Source organism: Phyllostomus discolor, chromosome 4, assembly GCF_004126475.2.
Source record: "Phyllostomus discolor isolate MPI-MPIP mPhyDis1 chromosome 4, mPhyDis1.pri.v3, whole genome shotgun sequence".
NCBI classification, from domain to species: Eukaryota; Metazoa; Chordata; class Mammalia; order Chiroptera; family Phyllostomidae; genus Phyllostomus; species Phyllostomus discolor.
The window spans coordinates 175,754,174-175,767,048 of record NC_040906.2 but is presented as its reverse complement, the minus strand read 5'-3'; the positions used below and the strand labels follow the sequence as shown (position 1 = coordinate 175,767,048).

The following is a 12,875-nucleotide window of genomic DNA, read 5'->3' as shown; positions in this document are numbered from 1 at the left end:
GCCCAGGATGGCTGTCTGAAATGCCTGGGAAAAAAGAATCTCATTCCCAAACAAACATCCATCATGGCCACTAATCTTTAGACTGGGCTTATGGGTATTTCCATATCATCCCCAAGTGCCCCAAATTCCATTTCTCTGGGCAGTAGTTCTATGGGAAAATAGGTATTAGATTGTTGTGAAAATTTCAGAGAAATTATTTAAAATGTTCTGGGGGTTCTTAGCCAAACTATGAAACTTGGCCTTCTTTTGTTGTGGGGCTTTTTGGCTTAGGAGATGCTGCAGTAGGGGAAATCAGGTTCTGTTTTAAGCAATCAGCAGAGATCAGTATTGTACAGACATGAGCAAAGATTATATATATACATACATATATTTCTTTTTTAAAAATTTATTTTATTTTTTTTATTTCAATCATTGTTCAAGTACAGTTTTCTCCCCCCTACTCCCGTTCCAGTCCATCCACCCAACCCTCCCCCCTTCCCCCCATTACCCCCCACCCCTAGTTTTTGTCCATGTGTCCTCCAAATTTGTTCCTGTAATCCCTACCCATTCCCCCCTGAAATTCCCTCTTCTCTCCCCTCTGGCCACTGTCAGACTATCCCCTATTTCAGTGTCTTTGGTTATATTTTGCTAGTTTTTTGTTTTGTTTTGTTTTGTTGTTTAGATTCCTGTTAAAGGTGATATCATGTGGTATTTGTCTTTCACTGCCTGGCTTGTTTCACTTAGCATAATGCTTTCCAGCTCCATCCATGCTGTTGCAAAGGGTAGGAGCTCCTTCTTTCTTTCTGCTGCATAGAATTCCATTGTGTAAATGCACCATAGTTTTTTGATCCATTCATTCACTGATGGGCATCTAGGTTGCTTCCAGCACCTAGCTATTGTAAATTGTGCTGCTATGAACATCGGGGTGCAAAGGTTCTTTTGTATTGGTGTTTTAGTGTTCTTAGGATAGAGTCCCAGCAATGGAATTGCTGGATCAAAAGGCAGATCCATTTTTAGTTTTCTGAGGAAGTTCCAAACTGCTTTCCATAATGGTTGTACCAGTCTGCAGTCCCACCAACAGTGCACTAGGGACCCCCTTTCTCCACATCCTCTCCAACACTTGTTGTTTGTTGCTTTGTTTATGATGGCCATTCTGACTGGTGTGAAGTGGTATCTCATTGTGGTTTTAATCTGCATCTCTCTGATGGCTAGCGATATTGAGCATCGCTTCATGTGTCTTTGGATTTTCTGTATGTCCTCCTTGGAGAAGTGTCTGTTCAAGTCCTTTGCCCATTTTTTAATTGGGTTACTTGTCTTCTTAGAGTGGAGTCGTGTAAGTTCTTTATATATTTTGGAGATTAAACCCTTGTCTGAGGTATCATTAGCAAATATGTTTTCCCATACAGTTGGTTCTCTTTTTATTTTGATACTGTTTTCCTTAGCTGTGCAAAAGCTTTTAATTTTGATGAGGTCCCATTTGTTTATTCTTTCCTTTATGTCCCTTGCTCTAGGAGACAAGTCAGTAAAAAAGTTTCTGCGTGAAATATCTGAGATTTTCATACCTACGTTCTCTTCTAGGACTTTAATGGTGTCACGCTTTATATTTAAGTCTTTTATCCACCTTGAATCTATTTTTGTATAAGGTGTAAGTTGGTACTCGAGTTTCATTTTTTTTGCACTTGGCTGTCCAGTTCTCCCAACACCATTTGTTGAAGAGGCTATTTTTATTCCATTTTATGTTGCTGCTTCCTTTGTCAAATATTAATTGACTGTAGAGGCTTGGGTTTATTTCTGGGCTCTCTGTTCTGTTCCATTGGTCTATGTGCCTGTTTTTATGCCAGTACTAGGCTGTTTTGATTACAGTGACCTTGTAGTATAGTTTAGTGTCAGGTATTGTGATGCCTCCTACTTTACTCTTCTTTCTCAAAATTGCAGCAGCTATTCGGGGTCGTTTATGGCTCCATAGAAATTGTTGAAGTGTTTGTTCTATGTCTGTGAAATATGCCATTGGTACTTTAATAGGTATTGCATTGAATGTGTAAATTGCTTTTGGTAGTATGGACATTTTAATGATATTAATTCTTCCAATCCATGAACACGGTATATGTTTGCATTTGTTTGTGTCTTCCTTGATTTCTCTCCTCAGTGTTACGTAGTTTTCTGAATACAGGTCTTTTACCTCTTTGGTTAGGTTTATTCCTAGGTATTTTATTTTCCTTTTTGCTATTTCAAATGGGATTTTTTTCTTGATTTCTGCTTCTGCTGTTTCATTGTTGGTGTACAGAAATGCCTTTGATTTCTGGATATTGACTTTGTATCCCGCTGTTTTACCAAATTCATTTATTAGGTCAAGCAGTTTTTTGGTGGAGTCTATAGGATTTTCTATGTACACTATCATGTCATCTGCAAACAGTGACAGTTTTGTTTCCTCCTTTCCGATTTGGATTCCTTTTATTTCTTTTTCTTGTCTGATTTCTTGTCTGTGGCTATAACTTCCAGTACTATATTGAATAGAAGTGGTGAAAGTGGACATCCTTGTCTTGTTCCTGTTCTTAGTGGAAAAGATTTTAATTTTTGCCCATTGAGTATAATGTTGGCTGTAGGTTTCTCATATATGGCCTTTATTATGTTGAGGAATGCTCCCTCTATTCCCACTTTACTGAGTGTTTTTATCCTAAATGGGTGCTGTACCTTATCAAATGCTTTTTCTGCATCTATTGATATGATCATGTGGTTTTTGTCTTTGCTTTTGTTTATGTGATGTATTACATTTACTGATTTGCGTATATTGTACCATCCTTGCATACCTGGAATGAATCCAACTTGGTCATGGTGTATGATCTTCTTAATGTACTGTTGGATGCGGTTTGCCAGTATCTTGTTGAGGATTTTAGCGTCAATGTTCATCAGCGATATTGGCCTGTAGTTTTCTTTCTTTGTTGTGTCTTTATCTGGTTTTGGAATTAAGATGATGTTGGCCTCATAAAAAGAGTTTGGTAGCCTTCCATCTTTTTGGATTTTTTGAAATAGTCTGTGAAGGATAGGTGTTAGTTCTTCCTTAAATGCTTTGTAGAATTCTCCTGTGAAACCATCTGGTCCAGGGCTTTTGTGTGTTGGGAGTTTTTGGATTACTGCTTCAATTTCTTTTGCTGTTATTGGTTTGTTCAGGCTTTCTGCTTCCATTTTATTGAGTTTTGGAAGGTTATATTTTTCTAGAAATTTGTCCATTTCATCTAGGTTTTCAAATTTCTTGGCATACAGCTCTTTGTAGTAATTTGTTACAATCCTTTGTATTTCTGTGGTATCTGTTGTAATCTCTCCTCTTTCATTTCTGATTGTGTTTATTTGGGTTTTCTCTGTTTTTTTCTTGATGAGTCTGCTTAAAGGCTTGTCGATTTTGTTTATCTTTTCAAAGAACCAACTCTTGGATTCATTGATCTTTAGAATTGTGCTTTTAGTCTCTATGTCATTTAATTCTGCTCTGATCTGGGTTATTTCCTTCCTTCTGCTTGCTCTGGGCTGTCTTTGTTGTTGTTCCTCGAGTTCTTGTAGACGTAGGGTTAGGTTGTTTGTTTGAAATGTTTCTAACTTTTTTAGGTGGGCCTGTATCGCTATGATCTTCCCTCTCAGGACTGCCTTGGCTGTGTCCCATAAGTTTTGGGTTGTTGTGAGTTCGTTTTCATTTGTTTCCAAAAACCGTTTGATTTCTTCCCTAATATCATTCTTGACCCATTCATTGTTTAATAGCATGCTGTTTAATCTCCATGAATTTGAGTGTTTTGGGTTTTTTTCCTTGTGGTTGGTTTCTAGTTTCAGTCCCTTGTGATCCGAGAAATTGCTTGGTATGATTTCAATTTTTTTGAAATTGTTGAGGCTTGTTTTGTGTCCTATCATGTGGTCAATCTTTGAAAATGTTCCATGTATATTTGAAAAAAATGTGTATTTAGCTTCTTTGGGATGGAGGGTTCTGTAAATATCAGTAAAGCCCAGTTCGTCTAGGGTATTATTCAATGCCACAATATCTTTGTTGATGTTTTGTTTGGAAGATCTGTCCATTTTTGATAGAGGGGTGTTAAAACCCCCCACAATAATTGTGTTGCTGTCCATATCTTTCTTGAAGTCCTCTAACATTTTCTTTATGTATTTAGGTGCTCCTATGTTGGGTGCATATATATTTACCATATTTATGTCTTCTTGGTGAATTCTTCCCTTGAGTATTATGAAATGACCTTCTGGGTCTCTCTTTATGGATCTTCTTTGGAAGTCTATTTTGTCAGATATGAGTATTGCTACCCCGGCTTTTTTTTCCTGTCCATTTGCTTGGAAAATTTGTTTCCAGCCCTTCACTTTCAACCTGTGCAGATCTTTTATCCTGAGGTGGGTCTCTTGTAGACAGCATATGTGTGGGTCATGTTTTCTTATCCAATCAGCTATTCTATGTCTTTTGATTGGAGCATTTAGTCCATTTATGTTTAAGGTTATTATTGATAGGTACTTATTCATTGCCTTTTATGTACATGTGATCCTCTCTCACTCTCTCTTTTCCTTTCTTTCCTTAAAGCAGTCCCTTCAGCATCTCTTGCAGAGCTGGTTTAGTGGAGGTGTATTCTTTTAGACTTCTTTTGTCTGAGAAGCTTCTAATTTGGCCTTCTATCTTAATTGAGAGCCTTGCTGGGTAAAGTAGTCGTGGTTGCAGGCCTCTGGTTCTCATTACTTGGATTATTTCTTGCCATTCTCTTCTGGCTTGGAGTGTTTCCATTGAGAAGTCAGCTGTTAGCCTTATTGGGGCCCCCTTGTATGTTACTTCCTTCTTCTCCCTTGCTGCCTTTAAGATTTTCTCTTTGTCTTGAAATTTTGCCATTTTAATTATGATGTGTCTTGAGGTGGGCCTCCTTGGGTTCCTCTTGATTGGGACTCTCTGTGTTTCCTGTATTTGTGTGACTTTTTGTCTCATCAAATTAGGGAAGTTTTCCATCATCACTTGTTCAACTAGGTTTTCTATCCCTTGTTCTTCTTCTTCTCCTTCTGGTATCCCTATTATACGGATATTATTACGTTTCATATTGTCTTGCATTTCTCTTAATCCCTCTTCATTCTTTCTGAGCCTCTTTTCCCTTTCTTGCTCTTTCTGGGTGTTTTCTTCTATTTTGTCCTCTAGCTCGCTGATCTGATCTTCTGCTTCATCGATCCTGCTTTTCATTCCTTCTACTGTGTTCTTCATTTCAGAGATTGTATTCTTCATTTCCTCTTGGCCCTTGTTGAGAGTTTTCTATTTCCTTTTTTATGCTGATGTAGTTTTCATTGAGTTCATTGTAGCTTCCCTGTAGTTTCTCGTAGCTCATTGTGAGCTCATTGAGCTTCCTGACAATCACTGCTTTGAATTCAATATCTGATAGTTGAATTGCCTCTGTTTCATTTAGCATTCTTTTTGAGGCTTCCTCCTTTCCTTTCATTTGGGGAGTATTTCTTTGTCTTCCCATTGTTTGTGAGACTCTTCTTGTTCACCTCAGCTTCTTATATTGATCTGTTCTGGCTCCCTGGGTTTATGATGTGAACTTCTTTAGTAGAGTAGCAGTGAGTTTCAGTGGTGCTGTTTCCTTGACCCCCCAAGCTCGCTGGTCTTGGGCTGTTGTTTAAGTTGGCTTTGTGTTTGCTTTTGGGTTTTGATTGTTGTTGAGTCTTTCTTTGGTGGTTCCTTCCCACCAGCTGGTTAAATGTGGGTCACTCTGTCCACCACCTTCTATATTTTGTTGTGCTGGTGAGGGCAGGTTGTGTTGAGGCTGGTTCTTCTGTGTGTACAAGGTTTAAAGAAATCTTGTTCAGTTGTTTGTATTGGGTACTGTCTCTACTGTTTAGTTGTATTTCCAGATAAGTCCTGGATTGAGGTTTGTGTGGCTACTACTCCCTCCTTCACCTTCTTCTGCTGTTATCTGTTAGTGGTTCCTTAGTTGTTGGGTTTCTTCTTCCAGTGGGTATCCTGGTGTTCACCTCCTCCACCTATTCTTTTTTGTCATCAGATGGAGGGGAAGGCAAAATGGTTTAAGACAGCAACCGAGAATTCTATGCTATTTACAGTAGTAGCAAGTAGGGAAGATATAGGAGATCCTTTCACTATGTATAGTGTTAACCGTGGTCTTCCACCCAGCTAGCTGATTTTTAGAAAGGATGGAAAGAAGATAATACTCTTGTTGGGGGAGGAAGGATTGTGAGTTGGATCTATAAAGCAGAGAGGTTGTGGGCGGTCAGATTCTGGGGTAAGGTGAGAGTAAAGGATAGTAAATAGGTGTAGTGTGTGAGAGAATAGAGTTAACCACTACAGTAATAAAGTTCAGGAAACTTTGAAATGGGCTAAGATCTGGGGCGGGGGGGTGTTGTGAAGTAATTACAATTGCATGGAACAGCAGTTATTTACAATAATATTATGGCGACATTCATATGGCAGAGTCTATGAAATCTAGGTAGTAAGGATAGGGAGTACAGAACATTGAGTAGTATGCTGATAGGACACCGGTGAGTTAATGGACAGTAGATTAGTAATACGGTATAGAAAGAGATATCAGGGGAAAGCTGTCAGGTCATACAATAAAACCAGACTAGCAAAGCAGGCTATACAAAAATAAGAGGGATATAAAAATATTGTTAAAAAAAAAGATGTAGGAACACTGGAAAAATAATAATAATACAAATATGCAATAACTTGCAGGTTCTCTGTAATAGCAGAGTGACATTTATCTCACTGTCCCAGCTGTTGTGATGCCCCTTCTTTAGGTTCAACTTTGGTCTTTTCACCGATCCAGGATTTTGTCTCACTTGTAGGTATTTAGGAAAAAATTTAAAAAAGAAAAAATAGAAAAGGCAGACGAAGGCAGGAAGAAGAGATAAAATTGGAGGACAGGAAGGAGGAAGGAATAAAACAAGAAATCAGGTAAGAGAGGAAAAAGAAATCAAAAGAGAATAAAAACAATAAAACTTAAAAAATTAAAAATTGTTAAAAAAAATAGAATCAAATTAAAAAGTCTCTTGATTTCAAAGTGGCCAAACCGGTTTTTCTGCTCTTGCTGCTTGAGGCAGGCTGAAGGATGACTTGTTTGGGTTTTCTTCCTAGGCCCCTGGGGTTCGCACTGGCTCCGTGGCCCTTCCGCTGCCCGGCGCGACCCGCGCTCCCGTGAGCGGGCGCAGCCCGTCTGCTGCTCGCGCGGCCGTCTGCCGCCTCGCCCCGGTGCCCCCGCGGGCGGGCGCGGCCCTTCCGCAGCCTGCGCGCTCACAGCTGGGGAGCAGACAGGCCAGAGCCACTGATCACTTCAGGAGAATTCCCCAAACAGTGTCTGTGTCCATTCACTCCTTCCTCTTGGGAAATTCCTCCCGATCGAGCCCGCCGCTCTCCACAGTGGCCCGGCTTCTCTCACCGCCAAAGCTCTAGCCAGAACGTTGACCCTGGGAGTCCGGGTCCGCAGCGCGACTCGGCTCTGGCGTTCACCGCCTCCAAAGCTGCTCGCCACCTGGTGTGTTTGCCAGCACCTGGGTTCCTCCCAGAGCCGCCCAGACCTTGCTCGGCTGGGGAGTGAGCAGTTGACCTGGCTCTCTCCCACTAACCCTATGGTAAACCCAGCCGCGGCCCCGGGCCTGGGGCTGCAGCCCCAGGACCACACGCCTGTCCTGGGAGCCTACCTTGATGCAGCACTCCCCCTAGGATCCATTCTTTGTTCTTTCGGTTCTGCCACAATCCTTGGACCTCTGTTTTCAAAAATGCTGAAATATGTTGGTTGCTTGCTTTTCTACTCCAAAGATCGGTCAGGACTCTCTCCCCTGAGCAGAGGAAAGCCAAATCTGCTCCTTCCTACTCTGACACCATCCTATACATACATATATTTCTATAGCACTGCCAGGGACAGACTGGCCAAAGAACAAACACTCCAGTGTCCCTAAGAGGTTTGTCCTTATATCATTGTGTCTTTAGGGCCAGGTGTGATTATGAAGCTTTTTTCAAAGATATGAGGATGGAAATGGGAGTGGGCAAAAGGGGTAATGCCATCATTGGAGTGGGAGGCCAAACATTATGAGTGCTTAATAAACATGAAATAATGAGAAAGGTAAAAAATAAATAAATAAAAGTGATGCCTTATAGTGGTAAAATAAACTATATTGGATTTTCTGTTACAAATAAGCTGTCCCAACTTTTCAAAATGTGTTGGTTAGGGACAATAGAGCAAAATTTGTTTGATGTTCTGTTACTGAGGGAATACTTCAGCTGCAATGAATTTCTGTAGTTGCTTGGGCTTTAACAAGGATGAAAGAGGATGGAATGACAGATGCCAGAATTAGGGTTTAAGGACAAGAGCATGCTTACCTTTGTTTAAACTTATCTGATACAATCTTAGTGAATATTTTGACTTTTCAAGAGTCAGATCCAGAACAAAGTATGCCACTGTTAAGAAGCAAGATCCCCATTAGTCCTTGTCTGCTTTTCCAATTTTTTCTTCTGGGTGCTGACAGATCCAGTTGATACTCTGAATCCTCTCTATTGCCCTCAGGAGGCTATGAAATCTACCTTTTTTCCTCCCCTTTCTTCTCTGATTCATTCTTGAAAAAAAAAAAAGCAACAAGCAAACACCACTCCCCTCTCCCTCAACAAAACTCTAAAACATTTATTACATGTTCAGCTCTCAATGATTGGGCGTTGACCAATGGAAAGTTAAAGGTTGAAAAAAAAAAGACCTCTGGGAAAATAGCCACTTTAGTGAACTTCCTAAATTCAATAACAGTCCCACTTTCATTTCTCCTTGAGTACAGAAATTAGGAAGAGAAAACTGCTCAACTATTATTACGACTGGATGAAAAGAACATGGAACATTGCATGTGAAGTCTTAACATCTTTCCGAGTTATGACATGCTTTATTGTTGCTTGTATATTATTGGCCCAAGTCAGATGACACATTGCAAGTCAGGAAACTATAATCCTATCATGTACTTAGAAGGAGAACACTGAAATATTTATGAAGAGTTCTAATTATTTCCATAAAATCCAAGAAGACTTATGATCTAAATAATATAAATTTGAATTCAAAAACTTTTTTTTCTGAAAAATACTGTGGTTACTGCTGAAATGTTTTAGTGGTTAGAAAAACTCAGTAGAAGAACAGTTAGAAATGATTAATGGAAAAATGAAATACTTAAACAACAGAGCTGGGACATTTCTTTGCAATAAGAAGAGTTTAACAAATAGAAGCAGGAACAGATAACAGAATGTATAATTATATAAGTAATTTCTTGGTCAAAGGTGAAGCTTAAGTTTATAACTTAAAAGGACTGACATTTTCATGAAGAATTAATGCTAAATTCAATAATGCAATATAGAAATGCCTCCCCACAATAAACCATTTCTTGGTGTAATGTCTGACTTCCAAGAAAAACTAGATAAGGCAAGTATGAACAAAAAGAAAGTAAGAATAACAATGTTAATATTGTGGACTTGGAGGAAATAAGACAGAGTGGCACGCTAGTGAAGCTAAATACACAAACATGAAGAAAATATGAGTCATGTAATGTTGTAAGTAAACAAACCTCACATTATGTTTAGGTTAAAAAACTTCAGAAGCACTTTCCTTGAGGACGTTTATTATACCCATTGAATAAATTGACTTCTCAATTAACAGATGATGTACTAACATTAGGAAATAGAGTTAATAATAATTTTAATTTGAATATTAATGGTTTTGATCAATAATTATAAAATTTTGGCTTGGAAGAACTAAAAAAAAATAGCATAAGGGTCAGTGACACCTCATCCAAGGTTAATCCTTGCCATAAAACCGCTGTGAGGAAAGAGAGGCTTGGGCATTATGACAGAACAAAAAATCAGTGGAAGAGAAAAAAGCCTTGGAAAGGCCCCTAGCATACATAAAGACTTAACGGTTATTTTAATTTAGAAGGAAAAAAGCAATTGTGATAAATGGCTAGCAGTGCCCTAATATTTCGTCCCTTTTCTATGTTCATAGAGTTATACTTGGGCAGGAAACATGACCAGCTGAAGATTACATTTTTGAGACTTTCTTGCATTGAGGCATGGACACATGACTAAACATTGGCCAAAGGGAAAGGGAAAGGAAATGGAGGTGAGATGCCAGTTTGTGCCATCTTTGGACCTGGTCCTTATAAGGGTTGGGTACCTGCTCTCACATTCTCTTTTTTTTGTTGGTATTGGAGAACTGACGACTTGGAGGTTGATGCTATGTGATGAGAGTGGTAGACCTGCCCCCTCAAGTCTGAATTAAATTGAATGCTGGAGTCTCTTTCTCTACAGCTTAGCTTGTCTGTGAATAAGTACAAAGGTTAGTTTAATAAATGGTGCAGGCTTTTTACCTGGAGGGTAATTAAGATACATACTTTATAATATGTAAAATAAATTTTGGTCATAATTAAACTATTTATGTCCAAGGTAAACCAATACATCTATAGAAGGTTTAGAAAAGATTTGAATAACTTTGGGAAGGTGAGGAGAATGAGAGGCTCTCTTAAGGAAGTCAAGAAACCCAGAAGTCAGAAAAGATTTATAGGTTTGACTACATACACATTAAGCAATTTAAAAAGCAAGAGCAACAAAAGATAGCACAAAAAATTTAAAGAGCTTCTTGTAAAAAATATTAATAATTATTTTGGGAAAATTAATGTCTAAAATTAAAAAGCTGGCTCTTTGAAAAGATTGATAAAATTGATAAAACTCTAGCCAGACTAACTAAGAAAAAAGGAGAAAATCACAAATTAATAACAGTAGAAATGAAAGAGGCATCATCACTATTGATCCAATACACTTGAAAAGGATAATAAAGGAATATTATGAACAATTGTATGTCCAAAAATTGATAGCTCAGATAAAATTGAATTCCTTGAAAAACAATGATCTCACATAAGGAGAAATAATCAAAATAAACTGATGTTTATTAAGGAAATTAAATCAATAGTTAATAACCTATATTAGTGAGGGTTCTTTAGAGAAACTGAACCTTATTGTAAGAAATTGACTTATGTGATTGTGGAGCCTGATAAGTCCCAAGACCTGCAGTTCACAAGCTGGGGACTCAGGAGACCCAATGGCACAGTTTCAGTACATGCCCAAAGCCCTGAGAACTGGGAAAGCCAGTACATTTCAGTTTGATAGCTAACAGGCTTAATTTAAGATCCAAGAAGAGCTGACATTTTGGTTTCAGTTTCAGTATGAAGGAAGGAAAGACAGATGTCCCAGCCCAAGGCAGTCAGGAGGGAGGATTCCCTCCTACTTGTAGGAGAGTTAATGAAACTTTTCTGTTCAAGCCTTTGGCTGATTGTACCACATTTGGGAAAGCAATGTGCTTTACTCAGTCTACTGATTCAAATGTTAATTTCATCCCCAAACACCTTTATATATGCACCCAGAATAATGTTGGACAAAATGGGAATCCGGTGCCCCAGTCAAGTCAACATACAAAATTAAACAGTCGTGTCTTCCAGCACAGAGAGAACCAGGTCCAGGTGGCTCCACTGGTGAATTCCAATCAGACATTTATAAAAGAAATGATAGCAATTCTTTAAAATATCTTTGTGGACATAGAAGCAAAGTGAAAACTACAGATCAGCATTTCTCAGGCATATGGATGCAAAAGCTTCAACATTAGCAATTCAAATTCAACAGTGTATAAAAAGAATTTTACACCAACCATGTGGTATTTATTTCAGATATGAGAGGCAAATTTAACATTAAAAAATCAAAGTTATCATTCACAACAAGGTAAAGAAGAAAAATTACATGATCATTGTAGATAAGCATTTCACAAACTGCAACATCCATTCATCATAAAAGCATAACAAATTAGAAATAGAAGAAAACATTCTCAACCAATGAACAACATCCATAAAAATCTATAGCTAACATTATTAATGATGAAAAACTAGATACCTTCCACCTAAGATGAGGAACAAGTCAAAGATGTCCCCTCTCACAGCTCCTGTTCAACATTGTGCTGGACATCCTAGATAATGTAGTTTTAAAAAGGAAATAAAAGATTGGGAAAGAATAAAACCAACTTTGTTCACAGATGACATAACTGACTCTGTAGAAAATTATGATGAATCAATAGCAAAAAGCTTCAGGAAGTAAGTAGTTATTGCAAAGTTGAAGGATACAGGTTGTATACCTAAGTCAGTTGCTCTCCTGCATATCATCAATGAAAACTGAAATTTGTAATTAAGAACACAATATAATTTTCATTAACAGAAAGAAAAGTAAAACTGAGGTCTAATCTTACAAAAATGTGTTCTGGATTTATGAGGAAAACTATACAACTCTGATGCTGGAGTTGTATAGAATTAAAGAATTTCTCTATGGACAGATATTCCATGTTCAAGTTCCTAACTTGGTTCATAGATTCAATACAGTCTCAATGCAAGTCCTAGAAAGTTATTTTTCCTGTAGATATATGCCGACCTATTTTAAAGTTCATATAGAAAGACAAAAACCCTGGAATAGTCAATACAATACTGATGAAGAGCAGAGATGAAAGACTGAGACCATGTTTAAGACTTAACATAAAACTGTAGTAAATAAGACAGTGAAATATTGGCTAAATAAGACAAATATAAGTGGAACAGAATAGGAAGCCCAGAAATATGCCCATAAAAATATAGTCAACTGGCATTTTAGAAAATAGTGATGGCAAATCAATAAAGAAAGAATGTTTTTCAACAAATGGTGCTAGAATAATTGGTCATCCACATGTGAAAAATGAATGAAGAAACAGACTTTCACTTTTCACAAAAATTAATAAAATTTATTGTAGACCTAAGTGAAAAATGCAAACATGTGAATCCTATAACATGACAGGAAAAAACTCTAAGTAACTTTGAGTTTGGCCATGAGTTTTTAG

At 38.0% G+C, this 12,875-nt stretch overlaps 1 long non-coding RNA gene across 1 annotated transcript; it reads right to left on the bottom strand.

Moving 5' to 3' along the window:
• Positions 1 to 258: 258 nt before the first annotated feature.
• LOC118499923 lies at positions 259 to 8,014 on the bottom strand. Its single transcript, XR_004902461.1, has 2 exons — positions 7,843 to 8,014; positions 259 to 372 (listed from the first exon to the last, which is right to left on the bottom strand). It is a non-coding gene; the product is annotated as an uncharacterized LOC118499923 (long non-coding RNA).
• Positions 8,015 to 12,875: the final 4,861 nt, after the last annotated feature.